The 23,900-nt window shown below is 46.5% G+C and overlaps 1 protein-coding gene and 1 long non-coding RNA gene across 4 annotated transcripts in view; one reads left to right on the forward strand and one right to left on the reverse strand.

Annotated features, from left to right (window-relative positions):
• The first annotated feature begins 286 nt into the window (after positions 1-286).
• Positions 287-23,900, forward strand: part of Ston2 (stonin 2) — a 151,083-nt gene continuing 127,469 nt past the window's right edge. For both annotated transcript variants that reach the window (XM_005068435.4, XM_021226226.2), the window contains exon 1: positions 287-444. The gene's annotated coding sequence lies outside the window, so the exon portion shown is untranslated. The remainder of the gene's footprint in view (positions 445-23,900) is intronic.
• Positions 2,968-6,875, reverse strand: LOC110340625. Of its 2 annotated transcripts, none has more exons than XR_002382425.2 (3): positions 6,702-6,875; positions 3,548-3,628; positions 2,968-3,173 (listed from the first exon to the last, which is right to left on the reverse strand). It is a non-coding gene; the product is annotated as an uncharacterized LOC110340625 (long non-coding RNA). The 2 variants fall into 2 exon arrangements; XR_002382424.2 differs by lacking the exon at positions 6,702-6,875 and adding an exon at positions 5,112-5,225.

Here is a 23,900-nt window from a genome sequence, read left to right on the forward strand (position 1 = left end):
CAACCACCAGCACGCCCAGGGGAGTAGCTGGACTCCATAATGATCCTCAGTTCCCGCCGCCCCTGCGACACTGCTTGCTCGGCCGACCCCGTTGGGTGCCCAAGGGACTGAAGCCGCTTTCAGAGTCCTGCTGGCCCCAGGTGAGGTGTGTGGGGGGTGAACCAAGGCCAGGGCAGCTAGGCTCCGGGAGTGACCCCGCCCATCCCACGCCTCCTGTCCAATCAGAGCGCGACTCTCGCACACGCTGCGACCAATCAGGAGCGGCGGGAGCTGCGCCCGGAGCCGGCGGGCGCCCAGCGAGCCCAGAGTCGCGAGCGGGCAGCGGTGGCGAGGCGACCCGGAGGGAGCTCTGCTAGAGCGGCGGCGAGACGGAGGCTGGGCTGGGGAGCTGGTGGTGGCGCGGACCTCTCCGCCGACGCCGGGAGTCTGCTCACCCCGACGCCGGTGAGTACAACCCGCGGCGGGGAGCGACCTAGGCGCCGCAGGTGGACGGCGGGGGGCGCCGGCCGCGAGGTCCTAGCGCCGTGCATCCCCCGAGCACCGCGGACCGAGCCGACGCCGAGCGCCACCGTGTACCGCCAGCCGCAGGGAGCCCGATTAGGAGGGGTGAGGCGAGGCGGCCTCCGCGGGGTGTTCGTGGGAGCCCCCCGTGAGCCCCACACTCATCACAGCACTTCTTGCCAGCCAGTGCCTTCCCCTGAGATCCAAGTCGGCCAGGGCGGCTTCGTTGTCCTGAGTGGGGAGGCGACAACAGGTGTCCTTGGAGACGATGCCTCGCCCCCCCCCCCGCTCGAAATCCGGACCTTGGCTTTGCGCCCCAGCTTCGGGGTGTTCTGAGGCAAGACCCCAGCTTGGCCTCTCAGGCGTTCTGCCCGCTGGACAGCGCCCAGGGGCCGCCTGGACCCCGGGCTTTGGATGGAGTTTCCTGCGCGTGTTGCCAAGCAATTTGCTGGACACCGCCTGTCGTTGGGATGGAGAATTGAAGATAGGGCGGGGGGGGTTGCTGGACACTGGACTCTCCCTGGGATGGAGAGGGAGGGAGGGAGGGAGGGAGGGAGAGAGGGAGAGAGAGAGAGAGAGAGAGAGAGAGAGAGAGAGAGAGAGAGAGAGAGAGAGAGAGAGAGAGAGAGAGAGAGAGAGAGCGAGCTCGCCCGTACAGACTCTGTTGAAAGGAGCTGCCTGAGGGCAGTAAGTGAATCATTAACTCTGGTTTTGTGCAGCTACTGCCCCTTCTTGCCTTCCTCTCACTCACTCCCTGTCTCCTTCAGGCTCTGTGCGCCCACTTTGCTCTCCTTATCTACAAAGTGACGTACCGATTGCACTCATTGTTTGCAAGACTATATGAGCCTGTGTCTGAAAAATATCAAGCATAGCACCAAGCATTCAATAAACGCCGGTTCTTACTGTTGATTGTGAAGTGGATGATTGTTTTAAGAGTAAATCAGACCTGTCCAAACTGGCCCAACAGTCATTTGGAGCATTTAGCAGCTTTGTACTCTCCAAGGAGAAAAAAATGTTAATGTTACTGATGGTATCACTTAAAGGTAATTAATACATCCTACGGGGAAAGGATGGGAGAGATAAATAAATTTGAATTCGTAATCAGTGCTTTGTAACCCCATGAATGTTTTAATGTTTTTCTGAAAAGAATATCATGGTACTTTGTTGAATTCTCTCTCTCTCTCTCTCTCTCTCTCTCTCTCTCTCTCTCTCTCTCTCTCTCTCTCATATGACTGATTGTTGGGGTGATGAAGGAATTACTTTTAGTGTTTTATGATTTATAGTCTTCAAAGGTGTGAGAGAGAAGCAGAAACACTAGGAAAAATTTCAACTTTATACCCAAATGCCAGCAGCCGACAGAAAACTGAGATTTGTGTTCCTAACTTTATGCAGCTGGTGGAATGTCTGATTCAGGTGGTCTAGTTCAGTCCTTTGCCATTGAACCCTCCCGCCCCTTTGCTGTTCGTTCTGAGGGTCAAATAGGCATTTGACTACATGCTTATTGGTGTTTCTAAACCTAAGCTACCACACACATCGCTTGTTGGAGTTGTGAGCCTTCTCCTGCCTCCTCCTCTGAATCAAACCCTAAAGACTTCTATGTTCTCAGTGGCCATCTGCCTCTCCTGTCATACCACCCAACCCTGCAGCCTGGACCTGGGAGGGGAAAGGTCAGACAAACTAGCCCTGTTTTCCTGTGGTTCCCAGAGCCTTGTCTACCTTAGGATGTATACACCATACAGAAAAAGCAAGCAAGTGTAGTCTCAGTGCCTGCAGTACAAGTTTCTAGCTGCAAATCGTGCAAGTGTGAGATTAGTGTGGCTTTCAGCTGTTGCTGAAAACTTTTTCTTCCCAGTAGAGTGGGAGGATCTGAAAGCTTGCAACTGGGGAGGGACAGAGGTGTGTGACACAGGGAAGATTGCTGAATTCAAAGCCAGACTCCCACCTGGCGAGGGCCCTGGCTCTAACTGTGGCTGCGAAACTTGGGCACCCCGCTTTGATTCTCTGAGCCGGTCTCCTCATGAGTGATAGTGATTTTGTTAAATAGTGAAGAGATGGTATGATAGACAAAAATAATAATGCTATTAGAGGGGAAGCCCATAGCACGGCTCCCGGGACACAGTTGCAGATCTGTGGCATCTACAGGAGGTTCTAAAAGTGAGCATGACCATTTAGAGAAAAGGGCCGGGTTGAGAGTTCACTGTTTGAGCTGAGGATGGAGGGAGGAGCTGAAGTGAGGTCACTGAAAGCAAGATAGAACAGAGGGGAGAGGTCACTGCAAGCAGGGCGGGAAGATGACAAGTGTTGCTGTGGTCAGCTTGGGCTAAGTGACAAGTAACCCCGAATTCCATTGCTCTACAGTCACTCAGACTTCTTGCTCATCGATGCTGCGTATCGAGGTGAGTCCTCGTGTGTCTTCATTTAGATCCCACATAATCTAAAAACAAAAACAAACCAGCCTTGCCCAAGGACAGTATAGACTTCATTTATGGCAAACACAAAGACATGAGATGGCACAACATTGTCACACTTAAAGTTGGCTGGGAAGTGGAGGGGGGGGGGTCTGTCCATACAGCTCCATGCTGTTGACCAAGGTCAGTGACGTGGTCAAGTGTGATGTCAGAGACAGTATAAGCTTTCTGCAGACAAGGAGACGTGGCTGTGGAGATGGGAAGCTGTGGGAGAAAACAAGATGAGAGAAGTTACCAGAGGCAGATAGTGAAGAATTTTGGGTTGTGGGGCAGACACTTGGGACTCCATCTTATAGGCAGAATGCAGCCACTGAAGGCAGGTGTGTGTGTGTGTGTGGGGGGTATATATGCACATGTGTGTGCGTGCACACAGATGGATTTGGGTATCCTATCTACCCTCTCCTCCCCATTCTCTTGAGTCAGGGTCTCTCAATGCACATGGGGTTAGGCTGATGGTCAGTAGGGCCCTGCAGTTCCCTTGTCTCTGCCTCCCACCCCACTGAGGTTTATAAGGCTTTTTACATGCACGCTGGACACCTGAGAGCAGGTCCTCATGCTTGCAGATCAAGCACTGTTACCTCCTGTGTCCTCTCCCCAGCTTCTCATGATGGGCTTTAACAAGGTCAAGTTTTCAGGCCAAACACAAATCTCCAGGAGCACTGTGGGGAGAAGTTTGAAATCAGTGAGCTTGTGAGCCCACCCAACGGCCTCAAGTCCCTTTCATGTGTCTCAAAATACCAGGACTAGAAAAGCCCTCATACGTGAGGGGCTTGTCTTCACTAATCTTCCTTCAATGCACATGCTCTCCCATCCTGACGTTAGCTTGCGATATCATCTAAAGACATGGTTCTCAAACTCTAACTGCATCAACTTCTCTTGGAAGGCTGCAGTCAATAGACTGCCAGCTCTGCCCCCAGCCCCACCCCAGAGTTTCTGAGTCAATCAGCCAGGGTAGGACCTGAGAGTAAGCTTTTCTGCCTAGTGGTCTGAAGATGCTGATGCTGCTGGCCCGGACGGCTCACACTGAAAACTGCTAGCTGCAGAAATTAAGATGCGGTTGAGGGAAAGACCTGCATGGGAGGGCCTATGAAAACTTGTAGCATTCTTGAGCCAATAGTTCTGCTATAGGGGCCCCAGGCCATGAACATCAGGGTGTGTAGGAGTCTTTGACCCTCCAGTTGTTACGCACTGATTGCTTTTTTTTTTTTAACAGAGTCCTATTATGTAGCACTGACTGGCCTTGAACTCTCAGCAGTCCTCCTGCCTCAGCCTCCTAAGTACTGAGGTTACAGGTGTTTACTACCTTGCCCAGTCAGGTTTATATTAAATGTCCCAAGCACTTCTCCAAGTGAGAAAATGCAAAGCAGCTTGGAGCTGGAGACTGTAGAAGTGTACAAGGGTTGCTTTGTCCCACCCCTTTGTAACTCTGCCCAGCTTCTCCGTCCTGTTGAGTACACACCCTTTCATCTGGCTCCAGACCTCTCTTCCTGGCCTGCCCACATATTCCAATCTTAGTCCCTCACACTCTTTTGTCTTTCCAGTCTAACTTCTGGAGCTTGCCCGCTGGGTGGACTTTTGGCTGGATTTTCGTATAGTCGAACCAAGAAATTGCTTGTCTCATTTGAGGTCACCTTCATGACTAAACATCCGTACGGTGTGGTCATTGCAAATTGCAGCCCATCTTTCCCCCAAGATAAATAATCCTCTGGGAATCCAAGAACAACCAACCCAAAACTATCTGGCTTGTTGTAATAGGAGGGACAAGTCCCAACAATTCCCTCAACGCTGACTCATCACTCTTGCAATGACAGAGTGTTTGAAAAATGGTTGTTAAAGAGAAAGCATGTTGGTTTGTACAGGAAATGAAACCAGAGTTTCTGTTCTTTCTTTTTCTCAACTTCAGACATAACAAAAATGTGACCTCTAAGAGCCACATAGCTATTGTGCGGCCACACCCTTAGGTTGTTGGGTTTTTTGTTTGTTTTGTTTAATTCTTTACTCTTTGGGGGCCCATCACCCAGCTCACAAAGAAACACATGCAGAATTATTTGTTCTTATGAGTGCCCAGCCTTCACTCGGCTTATTTCTAGCCAGCCAGCTTTTCTTAAATTATCCTGTCTACCTTTGCCTCCGGGCTTTTACCTTTCTATATAACTGTCTTCTTACTCCATGGCTTGCTGTGGAGGTGGGTGGCTGGCCCCTGGAGTCCTCTCCTTTTGCTCATTTCCCCTCCCACATTCTTCTACTTATTCTCTCTGCCTGCCAGCCCCACCTCTCTCTCTCCTGCTTTAGCTATTAGCCGTTCAGCTCTTTATTAGAACAATCAGGTGTTTTAGATAGGCGAAGTAACACAGCTTCATAGAGTTAAACAAATGCAACATAAAAGAATGGAGCACATCTTTGCATCATTAAACAAGTGATTCACAGAGTAAACAAAAGTACCACATCTTCAACTAATATTCCACAACACCCTAATGTGCAGCATGTGAACACACATGAAAAAAATTTTTGAGTGCTGGCTAGCAGCCTAGGAGATGTGTTTCAAGGTGAAGAGCATAAAATGGCTCAATGGGGTATGCATAGAAAATTCTAGAAGCAATGTATATTGTTTATATAAAATAAAAAATACAGTGAGCCAAAGCTAAAATATAGAGTGGCATTTGAAAAGGCATAAGATTTGATAGATAATTATACTTAGCAGGTATGTATTTGAAACAGGTGACTCACCCAGGATTCTGGGTTCCTTTGAGGTAAGAACTATAATTATTATCATCACCATCATCATTATTTGGTTTTTCGGGAAAGGATTTCTCTTTGTAGCCCTGTCTGCCCTAGAACTCACTCTGTAGACCATGCTGGTCTCGAACTCGAAGATACACTTGCCTCTACTTTCCAAGTGCTAGGATTAAAGGCATGTGCCATCACCACCCAGATGCATGCATATATGCATACATACATGCATATATTCTATTTTGTGTGCATTGGTGTTTTGCCTGCATGTATATCTGTGTGAGGGTGTCAGATTCCCCTGAAACTGGAGTTACAGACAGGGTGAACTGCCATGTGGGTGCTGGAAGTTGAACCCGAGTCCTCTGGAAGAGCAGCCAGTGCTCTTAGCCATTGAGCCATCTCTCCAGCCCTCAGAACTGTAATTCTTGATCAGGAGACCTGAGGCTATCTGCTTCCCTCTGCAGGTAATTCTGAAAAGCAAGCAGTTTTCCTCTCCTCCTGCACACTGGGCTGCCAAGCCCCATGCCAACTTTAGGAGGCATTAGAGCATTCCCCTCCATCTGAGGTTTCCAGGAAACCATCGAAGTTTCAAAAGATGCCTTAAACCAAGCCCTGGCCTTGAGAGTGAGAACCGCACTAGAACAAGGAGTAAAAAGCTGAGCAGCTTAAGACAGAGCTACTCTCCCATTGGATAACATTATCTGGCAACCAGATTCCCAAGAAATATGTCAAATCTTCAGAAACCTAATAGCCCATCCTTATATGTATAGATTGAACAGTTGTAGGACTTAGATTTACAGTATTATTGTTATCTTTCTGAAATGCCATGACTAACATAAAATACTATTATTATTAATAATTGTAATGATTAATAGTAGCATATTATTAATATCTAAATTCTATGGATATAGTGATAGAGAACAGATAATAAGAGGGCGGAATTGAAAACTCAAGGCCCTTGATGTTTTGTTCATCACGTGTCCCAGATGGCCTCATACTAACCTGAACTTGTCACCTCCAGTGAGTGGCTTCACTGGTCAGAAGATGACGGTCACTGATTCTGATGTTTGTGATGGTCCGGTAAAGCCTTTGGAAGGTGGCTCACATGATGACACTGACCGTCCTTGTGGTTACAAAAAAAAGTCTAGAAAGCGTTCCTGGGAATCTGTGTCATCCGGCACAGCCTCTGTTCTGGGAGAGAAGGAGCATACTATTTGCATAAATTAATATCAGCTAGTGGCGAGACCACTAACAGTAAGTGGACAAATAGCTAAGAGGGTGCCCGCTGCTGGGAATTCAGAGCCCTGGCTGTGTGGGTCTGTGAGGGAGCAGGTGCTCTGAGAGGGACGTACAAGTAGGATTTCATGAGGCAAAAAGCATGGGTTTCATAGAGAATGAACCGCTGTGAACTGTGGTTCAGCATCGGTGACTCACGTGGACCTCCTGACAAGACGCTTCATCTGGGATGAGAGAGTAGACAGAGCAGGGAAGTTGGAGCTCATGGCTTCTCTTCCTTGCTTAGTTGCCCTCTGTCCGTCTACTGTGAATGCTCATGCATAGCCTCCTAACCAGTGAATATTGTTCATCAGTAGATGAATAGCATGGGACTCTGATGTGACCTTCTTAGCATGCTCGTTTTATTAGTAGGAAAGCACTTGGAAGCTAAGGCTGTTAAACCTCTTTATAAATAAAGCCTAACCCCACCATAAACACTGTCATGTGGCAAGTCAGTCAGTCTCTCTCTACTTCTAAAATGACTTAAAGGTCAAACGGGAGGTTCAAAGGCATTCAGGAATCCCTTGGCACTTCCATGTTGACTGACCCCACCTCTCCTGACATTAGCTGCTGTCTAGCTGAGGTTGCTTCCCAGATCAACACAAGGGTTGTGACACTAAGGACTTAGGGCCTTGCCATCTAGCGAGGATTTCTCCAGTTAACATTATACACCACAGAGGTCTTCAAGTGTTAATGCCTAAAGCGTCTCGTTAGTTTTAAATTTAGATAATTACACCCTTTTCTTTCAGGCTTAACCGTGGCTTTTATTGAAGCAAAGTGCCATTTTTGTGCTTTGGGTCTGTGCAAATACACTGTCTGAATAAAATGGCATTGAGGTCTTTCAACCAAATGGCAACCAGGATAGTGGGTCTGTCAGTCACTTTCAATCTGCTTGAACTTGGGAGGAGATACCAAATCATTCCCAACTTAATACAGTCCTCTGCTGCCTGCCTTTTGAAAGTATCAGATTGCTCAGGCTGCTGCTGTTCTCTCCTCCTCTTCTTTTTTTTTTAATTTTTATTTCGTGTGCATAGGTGTGAGGGTGACAGGTCCCCTGGAACCGGAGTTACAGACAGTTGTGAGCTGCTATGTGGGTGTTGGGAATTGAACCCAGGTCCTCTGGAAGAGCAGCCAGTGTTCTGAACCAGTGAGCCATCTCTGCAGCCCCTCTTTTTCTTCTTCTGCTCCTCCTCCTTTTCCTCCTCCCTCTTCCTTCTCCCTTTCTTCCTCTTCCTTCTCCTCTTCTTCTTGGTAAGTCTGTCTGTGTGTGTAAATGTAGGTGTATTTGTACCACAGTGTGAGTGTGAGGGTCAGAGGTCAAACTCAGGTGCCCTCGCCTTCCACTTTTTTTGAGACAGGGTCTCTTGGTTGTTTTTCTCCTGCATATACCAGACTAGGTGACCTTCAAGCTCCCAGGGATTCGCCACCTGTCCCCACCTCCCATCACACCCTGGCTGAGATTATAACAGACACTTGTGCTTTGCATCAGGCCTTTACGTGGGTTCTGGGGATTTGAACTCCAGTCTTCATGCTTGCATGGCAACTACTGTTATCCACTGAGTCATTTCCCCAGGTTCATAATTGTTTAAAAAAAAAAAGTGAAACGCTGTAATTAAAAACAGATTTAATTTCACTGTTTGCTTAAGAACTGAGTCTGTCTGTCTGTCTGTCTGTCTGTCTTTCTTGACTGGCAATTTGGATAATGCCTTGATTAAGTGGTTGGGCGGAGGCTAGCCAGACGGTGGATTAGGTGGTCCGCAGTTTACATGGTAACTTTTTTTTAATGAACCTAGAGTTGTCAGAACTGCAGCTCACTTTCCTATCTCTCCACTCTTGCCAAACAGAAAATACTCATTTTTCCCTTGTATCTGCATTTCCCTATTCACATGATGGACAACTGGAGAGTGTGAAAACCTGAAGATTGTTACTGAAATGATCAAAGTTCCTGCCAGGAGCCCCCACTCATTGAGTTCTAGGTGGCAGGTTCTCAGCACTGCGGAGTCTTATGTTCTCTGCCCCTTGAGGCAGTGGGTGTCTCATTTGTCAGAGGCTGGAGGGGAGCTGGGCATGGAATCCACCTTTAATCCCTTAGGTTTGGAAGCTGTACACTTGGTCACCACTGTGGCATCTGGGAACAAAGGGAAAGCACTCCAAAGCGTCTGTGGGCTGTGTGTCCACTGCTCGCACACCCATGGAGAGCCCTGTGGGGGAAAGATGCCCTTATTTTCGCAGTGTTAATTAATAGCAGGGCAGCTGAAGCTTCTTTTTCCTATCTCCACTTCCGGAATGTTTTTGTTACAAACTAACCTTTATGAAGGGAGCCATTTGAGAAGGGGGCAGTCTATTTGAGTAAATACGGCACTGTCTGACAGTCACTCACTCATCAGTCTCTGCGGCACGAGTGGGCAGTGCTGGCTGTAGCAGCTTGCCAGCCCCTAGCATCACGTTTAGGGACTCCTCTATCTGTGCCACCCGCCATACTCAAGGGCCCTGGCGTTTGCATGCTCTGCTGTTGGTGGGTTTTATGGTCCTTGTGCCTGAGCAGGCCTTGAGATACAGTTCCAAAGAATCAGTGTCACTTAATGTCACATAGTCTCTAATTTGGGTAGCTTGGGTGGTCTCAGCAGTGGCCACAGGACCAGAGGTGTTGATCCTTTGTCCTTTGGTTGCCTTTTTACCTGGGAACAAGATACATCGCGTGCAACCACCAAGCTAAGACCTTTGCAGAGGTGGATCCTGGCTGTCAGAAAGCTAGGTGAGTGTTGCTTAGTTTCGTACATATGCGTTTCTACTTAGAGGAAGAAGATTTACAGAGGGGTGGGATGGGGGGGTATGTTGCATGATCGGAACATGGTGAGCTGGACTGTTCAAGTTTGAATTTTCTACTAAGGTATTTAACCTCTTTGTAAAGGGATAATAACAGAACTTCTAGAGTCATGAGGATTGCATGAGTTATTTATTTTGGAGTTACAAAGCTCTTTGAGACTGATGTTTGGGAGCGAAGAAGGACTTATCAAATAGCACAGAAAATCAAGTGAAAGGTGACTACCTCTAGGCATGGCTCGCATGGCTGCACCCATAAAGCTCTCCTGGTGAGTGGCAGGCGCGTGCGGTCCTACCAGGTGCACTGAGGTGCTAGCCGTGTTAGAGAATCCCAGGAGGCATGCGTCCTCGTAGACTGCCCTTTCAGGAGAGGAACACGAGAGAAACAGCAGAAGAGGAAAAGAGAAGGCAAGGATGCGTGACTTGGCTTGAGCCACTGGGAAGAGTGTTGCTCCCCCCACCACCACCACCCTTGTGTGTGTGTGTGTGTGTGTGTGTGTGTGTTAGAGTTGTTATACTGTTGTCTATCAAGAATCTCCCTATAGTTTTAGTATAAGTCCTGGGATTTGAAGTCAGATCCTTGAGCTTACAAAGCAAACATGTCACTGAGACCTTCTTTGTCCTCCAAACATCCTTTTTTATTTCCCCCTTTGAGACAAAACTTTGCTGTGTAGGCCTGGCTGGTCTGATTCTGTATAGTCAAGGCAAACCTCAAATTTATGTCACTCCTCCTGCCTCAGTCTCCAGAGTACTGCAGTTCCAGGTGTATGTCACCATGCCTGGCTTTCAAAATGATCCTTTTAATTAAGGAAATTGCCATCTGTTTGAATGGATTTCTTGCCAGAATGGATAACAAGTCAGCCACCCCTTCCATGTGTAATTACGTGTGCAATTGTGTGTAGCGTTGGTGTTCAGTATAGTTTTATGGGAAATACATGAAGGATTAGTGAGACAGTCATAAAACTCAAGTGTCTTTCCAGTTGACCCAGAGTGAGTGGCATCACTCACACACACACACACACACACACACACACACACACACACACACACTCACACACACACACAGAAACGTTGATCTAAACCATACCAAAACTTCTTCCTCGTCCAGGCAGTAAACCTCTGAGCATCTACTATGTGCCTGCTGTGTTGTATCTGTTATGCATCTAAATCCATTCCTGCTAAAAGCCTGTGGTCCCTTCCCTACAACTTCCTCATATACTTAGGGACTTATGCTACACAGCAAGTTTGGACCATTGGCTTATTAAAACCCAAATCTGTTATTTCCTTCCTTGAAGGCCCTGTTAGGGCAGAATTTTATTTGCAATAACCTTTTAAATTATAAAATACATAAACCTTCCCACCTTCACACACTCACTCGGATGTGCGCATGTGTGCTCACCCATGTGGGCATGTGGAGAGACCAGAAGTGAACACTGGAATTACTTTACCTCATTAAACTATTTTTATTAATTCTTTGAGAATTTCGTACAGTTCATTTTGATCATATCCACTTCCTCTCCCCTCTCCACCTCCCATCCCTTTCCACCCACCTGTGAGGACTCCTCCTCCTCCTTCTCGTCCCCATCAAGTCCAGACCATTCTATCTAACTTATCCACCTCATCTTGTGAGGTGGGCTCTCTCTTTGAATGTGGAGCTTGCTATCTTGGGTAGAGTAGCTGGTCAGAGAGCCTCCAGGGTCCCCCTGTCTCTGCCCTCAGCAGGGTTACAAGTGTGTGCTGCTGTGCCTTTGGTTTTTTTACATGGGGATACAGATTCCCATCAGTTTGCTTGTTCATTAGGTACTTTAGCGACTATCTCTTTAGACCCCTATTGCCGTCATCCTGGATGACAGAGCTGTGGGCTGCAGGAGTTTTCCAAGTTTGGACGTTAAGTTTGACAGGCTGTTTAGACATTGACACAAACTGGTCATTGAATGGAAGCAGTTGGGAATTTGAAACTGGAAATGTGTCTAAGTGTGTATATGAGGGTCTCAGACTTGTTGATGGGACCTCTGGTGTTTTGGTTGAGAGTGGCCCCACAGCCTCATAGATCTGAAAGCTTAGTCATCTGGGAGTGGAACTGTTTGGGAAGGATTAGGAAGTGTGTCTTGTTGGAGGAGGTGTGTCACTGGGAATGGGTTTTGAGGTTTCCAAAGTCCACACCAGTCTCAGTCTTCCCCTCTCTGCCCTGCTGCCTGTGGATCAGGATGTAGCCCTCAGCTACTGCTCCAGCACCTGCCTGCCTGCCAGCCAGCCACCATGCTCCCTGCTGCGGAGATAACGGACTAGCCTTCTGAAACTGTAAGCAAGCCCCAGTCAGACTGCCTCTTCTATAAGTTGCCGGGGTCATGGTGTCTCTTCAGACCTTTCCAACGGTAACCAGGATAGCACCTGATGCTGGGAATAAGGGAAAGCAGTCATGGAGGGAGTTCTGGGTGTGAACCAGGGTCATTTGAGTTCTGGCTTCTCAGAAACGTCAATCTGGTTTTCCTGCCAGATTGTAAGAAATGGATTTCTTGGGGGGGTCAACATTTTATTGGGTCGTTTGGATCATTTGAGGTGTCTGGTGAGGAGTTTCATCCATAGACCCTAGGCCTAAAAACCAATAAACTAGCACCGGCTACCATTTGATCTCTGTCCTTGGGGGACTCACTCAGTCTCTGAGACCGAGTTTCCGTCACTGTCAGCTGGTAACTGGGGGTAACAGCCTGTCTTAGGTGGGAGGGCTCTGTGCGTTCTGCACTAGTGCTCTGAAGTGGTCCCCCGCTGTCACTGTAAGCACCCCTGTCCCACCATCACGTTAGAGGAAGGGACAGTGGCAGCTCACACAGCCTTCGAGCCCTTTCAATTCTCCCTGGACTGAGAATCACCATTTTACTCACTGCTGCTATTTTCCTCCCCTTCCCCCTTTTAAAGCTAAAATAAAAGATGGGGGGCAAGGAGATAGTGCAATAAATCCCACGCCCTTGCCAGCTGCTTAGGTGTCTCTGTAACTGAAACTCCTCATCTAGAGATCAAGTCTGACCTGTGTTGTGGCAGTTGCTACATGAATCCCAGACGCAGAGGCATTCAGAGAAAATGCAGGCATAAGGGGGGGGAGGGTCATCTCTGTCTGTGACACTAACCTCATGCTTGCTCTCTTTGTCACTCTGAGCCAAGAAGGAACATCCTCACTGTCGTCTCCCACACAAGCTCTTCTACTCTTCTCTTATAAATTCAGATGTTGTGGTTGCTTGAAACCACTTTCTTTTAATCTGTACATAATATTCTGACTCTATGTCTCTCTTTTTTTTTTTACTATTTAGTGTGTATCTGTGTGTGTGTGTGTGTGAGGGCACTTGTATGTGTGGGTGCATATGAAGACCTTGGAAGTCTTCCTCAATCACCTCTTACCTTATAGTCTCTTACTTGAGCCCAGAGCTTACCGATTGGCTAGTCTAGCTAGCCTGTTCCTCACCGCCCTTGCCCATCCTCCTCTGTTGGGATTGTAGGTGTGCTGCTGTGTCTGGCATTCACACAGGTGCTGGGGATCTGAACTCTGGTCCTTGTTCTTGCACAGCGACCTCATGAACCAATGAGCCACCTCCCCAGCCTCTGAGATTTTCACCCTCCAAGACTCTAGAGATGTGGCTCCAGTCCCGCCTCTTCTTCTCTAAGTAGTATGTCTGCTGTGTTTGCATTTATGGTTTATGTGCTTTGAATTTGTGGTTTTTCTGTTTTGCAAGAGTTACTGTCAGTGAGTTGTCTACCCAAAGAAATACTATTAGCGGTGGTGGGACCAAGAACACGCCACGGCGTGGTTTGTTTCTAAATTGATACTGGAGTGTTTTGAGAAACGGTTCCCAGATGGACATGGGTAATGTGAGGACTGAAAAAGTAAAACACTAGAAACATCAAAGTAGAAAAATTAATAGAAAAGATCTTCTAGGGATGAGTTTTTTTTTTCTTTGTAGTCTTCCAGTTTGAGGAAGTAAAAAGAATAGGCAATGAATGGTGGGAAATTTCCACCAACTTGGGGGAAAAACAACAGTAGACTAAATAATTCTTAGCCACTAAGGTGCTAGCACAGGGAGTCACAAGGTCAGAGGATCCTGTCTCATTTGTCTGTGGTGACAGGCTGTCCTGCCCCCACAGGGAACGCCTCCTGTTGAACAATAGCCATGTCCCCGGGAAGTTGAAATGCATGCAAACAGTTATATAAATATAAATAGAACAGTGGTCCTCAGCCCTTATAATGTTGTGACCCTTTAAAGCAGTTCCTTATGTCGTGGTGACCCCAACCATAAAATAATTTTTGTGGCTACTTTGTAACTGTAATTTTTCTAGTTATGAAGTTTAATGTAGATAGCTGTGTTTTCCAGTGGTCTTAAGCAACTCCTGTGTAAGGATCATTGGACCTCCAAAGGGGTCATGACCCACAGGTATGCTTGTAGGCATTTCCCAGACTCTCTTTAGCAGGAATATATTCTTTCTATAATAAAAAAGGCAGAAATTTCAAAAATTAATATGAAACAGGAAATGAGCTAGAAATGTAAGAGTAGGTGAGCTATGACGGCTTAAAAGTAGTCAGTTGCTCACATTTAATGACCTGAGAATTCTCTTATCCCATAGTCAGGACACTTATAACATACAGATCTGGCACATAGACACTTCTAGAAGGGAAGGGATGTTGGTGCATGTCACATATCGAACCCCTGTTTTATAGAGCCTGGCTAGCCCCTCTTGACATGTCAGCTGTGCTGAGTCCACCAGGGTGTCTGGGTCTGTCTGTCCTGGCAGTTGGCAACACCCACACACCCCTGCCTCCAGTTAGCAGGTGGACTTGGGACGTGTCTTGTATATGAGTGGTCCAGTGCACAGTGTGGTGTAGAAAGATAAGATCACAATCAGGCTGGGGCCCCTCTGCCTCTACAGCTTTGAGGCCCCCGTGGTGGTTGGTTTTTTTTTTTTTTTTCTTAATGTGTGGCTGTCTTGTTTTGGTCGTCTGCCTGTGTCACGATTCTCAGAAAAGGGAAGCGGATCCCCTCTATGGTGCTGAAAATGGAAATAAGGAATTGTCAGTTCAGGGTCAGCGTGGAAGCCACTGTGTCTGGCTTCCGGCTGCCACTCTGGAATGATTCCAACTGGTTTTGAAAGGCCTGAAGATGACTTGAGCTGGACAAATTGTTCTGGGGCTGAGTCTCTAGCAGGGAATGAGAGGTCCCAAGGGGATTCTGGGTTGCAGTTGGGGCAGGCTGTCTGTAAACCTCCTTAAGCCGCAAATGATAGGGCATGGATGTGTGCTTCTCCCTACCATGCATCCTCTCATGTGAGAAAAGAGCAAGAAATGGTTCCAGGGGAGGCTTCAAGTCCTGCATCTTGGCTGGGGCTCACCCTGCAGAAGTCTCCCTGAAGCAGTACCTGAGAGTGTGGCTGTGTTACTCCGTGTTGGTACACACTTTTAATCCCAGCACTTGGGAGGCAGAGGCAGGTGGATCTGTAAAGTGAGTTCCAAGACAGCTAGGACTGTTACACAGAGAGGCCCTGTCTTGAAAAATCAAAAAAAAAAAAAGTGTAGCTGTATGAAACCCTTGGGTTAGCCAACAGTAGGCTGTACTATGAACAGGTGAAAAGGGGGTTTGTTTCCTGAGGGCTAGTAAGATGGACACCCCAAATGGACACCTCTAAAGCTTCCTCTGGCACTCTCTCTTCTCGTGCTTGAGCCTGGTGGGCCTTCCTTGTCTCTGTTACCTAAAGGTTGACCCTAGTGGAGTAAACATACATATCTCTTTTGCCTGGGGTTTCCTCTGGGTTCCTGCTTTTCCACTTCTTCAGGATGGTGACAAAGCAAACTCCTATCTTATCATGTCCAACTATAATTATTAACCCTTCCCCAGATCCCAAACTTAATTCTTATTTCCCCTAATATTATGCTCTCCGTGTCTCCCAACCCCAAACTCTTGCTTCTCGTGGCCCTTTCGTATGTTTTAGAGGCACTCATCAGTATTTTTCTAGCTCTAGACTGACTGGCTCAAGAGAGCCTGGGAACAGCTCAGTGGTGGTCACACAGGCCCATCAAACTCATTCATCTAACACTGAACTCGCCATATCCCTCTCTCCCCTCAGTCATTCTTCATCCTGAAGTCCTGGTCTTGGCAAGCAGTACAGCTTGGTCCCTTCCAAGGGTCTTTTTCATCTGTCTACCACGTCATGACTTCTTCATTCTAAATGAGCCCAAATAGACTTCATCCCTGTGCCTTGATGTTACGCCCTATAAAAACATTCGTCCCCTCCGTCTTGCTAGTCTGATCACCATAATTCTTGCTTATCTTTGCCCTTTCTGTCTTCCTTCCTCATTGCTTCCAGAGTGATCTTTCTAAACCGCAAATTAAGCTGTGTTATTTCATCTCATTTATTTAATTGGTGTCTGTTGCTTTTATTTCAGGACCTGGCTCTGGACTCCACCTGCCGTACCCTATCAGACCATATTCTTGGTCTTTCCAACCTCTCATCCTTCTACATTCCTCCTGGCTCCTTGCTTTTCCAAACTGAATTATCTATAGGTCAGAAGACAGCACACTTTCATTCATTAGGCTTTTTATGAGCACTTGGCATTTTAATGCCGCTGTTTTGAGGGGGACCTTACCAAAAACTACTAGAATTCAGATTTCCAAGCCATGTACAAAACAAACATCCTCAAGCTGTGTCCACCATCCCTGCCTTTTACCCCATCCCTTGTGTTATCTCTGAGTCCAAACCTTTGTGAACTCTAACCTTTGTGAACTCTAACCTTACATTTGAAACACAGCCTTCTCTCAGCTCATATCTTGCCTGTATCTCCACATCCTGCGCTCTCTCGCTCTCTCTCTCTCTCTCTCTCTCTCTCTCTCTCTCTCTCTCTCACACACACACACACACACACACTCCAGCTTTTATGGTCAGCACATCCAAGTATGGAGTTAGACAAGGCGAGGTCCATGAATGAACATAAGAATTAGGGATTCCGGTTGCATATACTTTGGGGTAGTAAACAATAGTTGTAGATGTTATCATGACTGTGTGAGCATGTCTGAGCAAAATGGTACATTGTATTCTCAAGGTCTGTTCTTATAGAGACCATGCTACCATCAGAATGTCCTTCTCTGTGTCCCCTGATCCTAGCTAATTTCCATTTGTATTTCAAACCTGCGGCTAGGTATCATTTCTCCTCACTTGTTCCTAGCTGGTCCCGATGGAACCGTGTGTCATCCTTCTGCATGCTCATGGCACAGTTGGATTCACTTGGTGTAGCCCTAATCATATTGTATCATGTTTGTCCATCTGCCTGTCTCTCTGAAGAGGTTATATTTTTAATCATCTCTAGCCATAGAATTTCACTAGGTACATTATTAAATGATTGGGGAAGTGAAGAAACAAATGGGTGGTGTTCTTTGACAGAAGTCTCATACCCTGTGGAAGCTCCACGAGCACAGATAACCAAAGGCCCTAAGGCACCTGCTGGGTCATTCCCCAGCCTCCTGTGTATGTGGGATTGTATACAAACATATGCTCTTACCTACATTTAAGCTTTCTACATTGGCTACCTCTTAAGCACCTTAGAAGCCCTCAGCCTCACCTTTCTCCAGGCTGCTATGGTGACCAAGTCTACTAGTGTGAGCCATTCTGCTGTCCAAGACTGTCCACCGATTACTTCTGGGTTCAGATGAAGTACCACTCTGAAGGAATGGAATCTTATGTTCCCCATATGCTGTTACAGGAGCCAAAAGATACACCCAGAGCATGGGGAAGTTGAGCCACCATGCAGTGAACTCTCACCCAAAGGAAAGGAAACCACGAAGCATCTGCCAGATACACCCTACCTCCAAGCGCCACCCTGTCCAGCGGAAAATTTAGAAACCAAAGTCCCTAATACCCTCTGAGACCACCAGGCAGCAAGCCAGGGCCAGCTCAGTCCCACCATATCTGTTATTTCCTTGCCTCTTGGCTCTGGATCTTTTGCCTGGACTTCTCTGGGTTGCCATAAAGTCCTGGTGTAGAATCTTGATGGTGAGCTCTAGCCTAGCACACATTCAAGCATGTCACTCTTTCCTGAGACCCCCCAGGCCAGGGAAGGGAGAAGAGGAGATGACAGGGTGGCGATCCAGGCCTCTAGATCAAAGATCCTACAGATCTTAGGCTTCAGCCATGAGTTCCCTGTTCACCTGGGCTCTGCAGCCCTGAAGGGCAGCATTTATGGGAGCTGGCAGATGGGCTTACTAGTAGAAAAAGATAGATCAAATTTGGAGCCTGCGAACTGGTTGTTGTTTAGACTAATGTCTATCCTGGGTCTTGCTACTTAAAAAACAAAACAAAACAAAACAAAAACTTCCTGATTAAAAAAAATCAACTATATATAACTTGAGAGGCCAATAACCCAATGGAATATCACATAGCCACAAAGTAGATAATTATGATTTTGTGATGTCTTAGCTTATCCATCTACGTGTATGAACTTTTGAAACTTGGCCCATCCAAGCTTCTGCTTCCTTAACCAGAAAATAAATGGAGCCAGGCGGTGGTGGCACACACCTTTAGTCCCAGCATTCAAGAGACAGAAACAGGCAAATCTCTGTGAGTTTGAAGTCAGCCTGGTCTACAGAGAGAGTTCCAGGACAGGCTCCAAAGCTATAGAGAAACCCTGTCTCGAAAAACCAAAAGAGGGAGGGAGGGAGGGAGGGAGGGAGGGAGGGAGGGAGGGAGGGAGGGAGGGAGGGAGGGAGGGAAAGGAAATGTTAGTAATTACCCTTACCTCTCAGGGTTCTTGTGAAAACTACATTATAATACAATGTATGTGGAGACATCAATACAAAATTATAGTTTTAGATATCAGTTTCTTTTTTCTAAAGTGTAATTTGTGAGCGATAATGTCAGCTCTGTGCCTGTGGAACACAGCCTGAAGGTGACATTTTGGAGTCCTTCAAAGCTTTATTGGGATTTCAACAGGAATACTCTGGGTCTGGAATTTTTTTCCCTAGAGAAAGAGAGTCATAGGCCCGGTTTTAATCTTGATAAAGGAGTGGATTTTTTAAGGGGGGAAGGTGGCAGAATTATGTGCAAGAGTGTTGACCTACTAGGTTTTCAAAGCCTGTTTTCCCTTTATGGGCATTTTCATAGTGTTTGTAAAAAGGCTAATATCAACTTTAAATTAATACATTTTGAGGGGTGGGGCAGAAGGGTTTTTGATTGTTACCCTGGCTGAGAGGATCACAGGAAGCAGCCTCTTGGCGGGTTCCAGTTTGTTCCCACCAGGTAGATGGAGCAGTGTTTACTTATGTAATCAAGATCAACAGTGTACCCTGCTGATCCCATCTCTTTTATAGAACTATGCTGCCAGGCAGTAAACTTCAGGGCTTGGTAAGATGGCTCACGGGTAAAGGAGCTTGCCACCAAGCCTGACGGCCTGAGTTCGATCCCGGGGCCCCTCATGGTGGAAGAGCAGTACTGATGTCTCCAGATGTTCACCACAGGACAGTAAGCCAGTGGATACATAAATTAATTCATTTCTGTTTAAAGAATCTTTAAACTGTAGCCACTTTTAACTTTCTGTAGTCAAGCTCCCAGCTCAGGTCTTCTGTTCTTCCACAGTTCCGGCTGCTTTCCTTCAGTGTGACCTGCACTGGTACCATCAAAGCCTCCTCCATTCCTCAGAACTGGACACGCCAGCCAACCTCTCAAAAGTCACCAGTGACCATCTAGCCCCTTTGTGTTTTTTGTGATGTTCACTAGAAAAGCCTGTGTTTCTCTGGAAAATTCTACAGTGCCTCCATGACCCCTTGAATGATTCTGGTTTTGTTTTGGTTTTGGGTTTTTTTTTGTTTGTTTGTTTGATTTCTCAGATTTGTTACCCCAGGCTCCCGTTTCCTTACTGAGTCTCCCTCCTGTGTTTAGAGCTGCTCCAAGGGTCAGGCCGCTTCTAGCTCTTTAATTCCTGTAAATGATAGCCTGCTGCATCTGCTTCATACACATCTGTCCTAGATGACTGTCAAATCTTTACCCCCCCCACACTTTTTCCACATTTTCTCCAACCACCCTTTTCTTTTAAACCCTTGAATCTCAGCATATGCCAGCTAAAACTCACTTCCCACCTCCACCTCTAATTAACCGCTCTCAGTACCCAGCCACCCCTGGCTTCCTTAGGATGTGTTCTGGGGCTTTCTCTTTCTTCTATTTAGCTACTAATGGTACTAGCAGTCCCCTAATCACCAAGCTTAATTGCTCTTCCTTATCTCTGTTCCTTTAATTCTGTTGAGTGAAGAATGGCCCAAGGATTCTTCCTGGCTCTAGGCATTTTCTCTGCTTTATCTTCTCAATAGGTCAGCGTTTTCTCTTAACAGTCAGCATGCCCCTGCTTTTTCTAACCTGTGGATGTTTGTGTTGGAAGGTGTGTGTGCTGTGCAGGGCTTCTTGGCCACCCATCTCCAGGGTAGCGTTCAGATAAAGAGAGGCACATTTTTTTCTGTTGTGATATGGATGCCACTGCCCATAGTTGTGCAACAAGGGGTGAAGTGTTGGTGATGCCTTCTGTTGTGCTGAAGGCAGATGTCAGGGCAGGAGGTATGGGGGGGCATCAACCTAGGCACACGTTTTGTTTCTACGAAGAAGTGGAAGGATGGGGAAATAGCTTTTCAATCTGTTCCATACCCACGAGAGAAAAACTGTGTTTTCTAGACAAGGCTGTTGTGTTGGGCTAACTTCTCTGTAGATCCTGACAAGTTTGAGATGTGTTGCCTGGAACTGTTTTCTTTTAGCCCTTGTTTATCTTGATATAGAGAATGTGGGAGGGAGCTTCTAAATTGCAAAATTCATGTTTTTGCAGAAGTACAGTTCAATTGGAATAACACCACACTCTTGAGTCACGGACCACATGTCTTGGGATATGATTAGCATGCTGCCTTGAGGTTCGAGAGACCTGTGGTCACATTGATGCTCCCTATTGACTGAAGTGGGCCAGCTGAACTCAGCAGCTGTGGCACATCTGGGCTGATCCTATGGCAGGCTGTCCCCTCAGCTGCACAGGCTGTGTCGTTCACACCATATTGTCACTGCACACATAGGTGGCTGTGTGGATGGGGCCTCAGAATTGTCCAGTGTGGTGACCTGAGGCAGGATAGAAAGATAGGGCATAGAAGGGACATGAGAAGGGAAAGAGGCTCCCTACCCTGACATCTAGTTTGTCTCTCATGTTGACAGGGGCCAGAAACCCCAACACAACCTATGCAACCAAAATTGCCTGCTCTTTCCAAAGTCCTCTCAAACAAGAAAGTTAAAAACTGCAGCTATGATTATTTAAAGCCAGAATGTTTGTAATATCAGGTACTCCTCACATCCATAAATGTAAACATCAGACAGACTCAAGAAACACCTTACAATTCTTCTGCAAAAGATATCCCTTAAGAAAATTGAAGTTATCAATTTTAAACTTTTATACCTTATCTTCCATTTAAAATTTTCCTTATTCATTAAACCTTTTTATCAGTTATATCCTTTGAGACCTGTAACTTAGAAAGCCACAAGTGCATACATTAGCTGTTGTGAAGACATTTAAGATTGACTTTCTTGTCGGGTGTGGTGGCTCATGCCTTCAGTGCCATCATTTGGGAGGCAGAGAGAGACAGGTGGATCTGTGTGAGTTAAAGGACAACCTGGTCTACGTAGTAAGTTCCAGGACTGCATAGTGAGAGCTTGTCTGAGAGAGAGAGAGAGAGAGAGAGAGAGAGAGAGAGAGAGAGAGAGAGAGAGAGAGAGAGAGAGAGAGGGAGGAGATTGACTACTTTAAATCATCTCAAGTCTTGGGGTCTTGGGATGGTGTATTCCTTTCCTATTTGTTTCTCTTTGACCTGAATTTTTTTCCTATAGTCAGGAATCTGCTTTACTTGAATGGAGGTCCCTGAGGGACAAGGGAATTCTGAGGGCTTCTGGTGGTTATGTAGCATTGTGTCTCCCTATGTGGCTAGTGACAGCCCTGCTTCTTACCCAACACTCATTTCCAGGTCCTCCGATCATGCTGGCCAGCTGTTTCCTATGTAAGACTACAGCTTTAACCATGACCTCCTTTCCCCCAAATTTCTAAGGACTCTCCTTCCACTTTTGCTTCTCACTTCCTGAAATGTCGTTGCACAAGGGTCAGGTCATCGGATTTGCTCTCTCTCTCTCTCTCTCTCTCTCTCTCTCTCTCTCTCTCTCTCTCTCTCTCTCTCTCTCTCTCTCTCTCTCAATACGCTCACTCCCACTCACCCTTGATTAAGGGAAACATCAACAATGACAAATGCCATCACTTGAGCACTCGCTCTTCACTTTGCTAAAAGTCTTAGATGCAGCTCTATCTTCATCTCACAGGAATCTTTGAGAAGAGATTCTTATCACTGTAAGAGGAAACAGGCTTAGAGGTCTAGCTGACATTCCCTGATTCAGCTAACAATGAGGAACTTGGCTGACTAGCCTAAAGGGCCTGTGCCATGAATTACAATTCATTGTGAATCTTCTCCAGAGACATAGGTCAGATAGAGTCCTCCAAGATCCTTCCTGTATTCCCAGCTTCCAAGATCTGTGGTCATTCTCCATCGCATCTTCCATCACCATCAAGCTCAAAGCTTCTCAAAGGTGGTAGACAGCGCTATGTGCTTTGCTTTTCCATGATTCCCCAGTGTATTAAAAACTCAAATTCTAAGACATGACTAGAAAAATCTCTTTTCTGTGCCATTTCATTTGTCCTAATTAATCTTGAGTGTAAATGCATGTACCCAGAACCTATAATGTTACATGATTTTGTTAGGCACACAGTAACTATGGGAGTTTCAAAGGATACTTGTTTAACTTCTCTGGCAGCATAGTCTGGTATTGGGACATGAATTTTAGGTTGTAGAGAGCGTCTCATGGCTGTCCTTTCACTGTGATGTTAGATGTCCTTCAAGGAATGAGGCCATTGGATAGTTGGCATTGCTAGAGTCTGCATTATTTATTTCTTTAATCTCCAGCATCTTCCATAGTCTCAGAGTTTATCAAGGCTCATTCTCCATGATGGTTAAATTTGTGAATTTCCTCTGAAGTCAAAAGGGTTTGGGTTGGAATTCCCACACTACCTGAACTTGAGTAAACCATCTGACTTCTCTGGCTTCAACCTTGCCATCTCTCAAATGCTGACGTTAATAACCGAGACTTCTTTCAAGGTTGGGAGAAGAACACAGGTAATAATGTACCTTATCTGTGGGATGGCAGAAGTGAGACTGACTATGACTAATGCTCAGGTCAGAGTTGGGTAATGGAAGACAGATGTTAGCATAAATGTCAACAAAGCTTCCCTTTCCTGGGCCTCTGCCTCTGAATTCATGGCCCCAGGAAGACTCAACAGCACCTAATTTATTGCCAGAGAAAAAGCCCCTCAAGAAACACAATGTATAGACTTTGCTCTTCAGGGAAAGCAGTCCACCAGCATCCTCCCACACTAACTGATTTCATAACTACTCCTAATTTTGAGGTTACCTGTTTCCAAGACTTCCCTGCTCTAGTTATGGCTTGCCTAGTATCTGCTCATCTCCCAGTGGCCATCACCACTGAAGCTGTTTCCTCCTGTGTTTACTGGTTTCTTGGGCAGCATGTTCGTGTGCTTTAGTCAAGGAATTTCTTGGAGAAAAGCTCTATTTTAAGCTCTTGTTACCAGATATAGAGTGCCTGAGGCCTTTTGGCTCCTGGACACCCTTTTGTCTAAGGGCAGAACACCACAGCAACCCACAACTAGGACATCCTCACTGTTTCAGGTCATTTGGAATCTGCCTCCTGTGACTTGGATGCAGCCCATAGTACAGCATCCCAACTGCACTGGGCGTGTAAAAGCATGGACCATTTCTTTTCTTTTTCTATAACCTCTGTTTAAGTGACCTGATCTTTTGTGTGTGATGGTGACTTCTGGATTTGCTTCTTCAACTCTGAGCTCTAAGCACTAGTAGATATCTCTCTTGAATATGTAACAAATGCCTGTAACACATGTAAGTGTGTCATATTTCAAAAGAACTGCTTACCTGGGTATGGTGATATACACCAAAACTCCCAGTACTTGGGAGGCTGAGGAAGATAGGGTAATTCTAGGAG

Source organism: Mesocricetus auratus, unplaced genomic scaffold (genome assembly GCF_017639785.1).
Source record: "Mesocricetus auratus isolate SY011 unplaced genomic scaffold, BCM_Maur_2.0 Super-Scaffold_15014, whole genome shotgun sequence".
In the NCBI taxonomy this organism is placed as follows: Eukaryota; Metazoa; Chordata; class Mammalia; order Rodentia; family Cricetidae; genus Mesocricetus; species Mesocricetus auratus.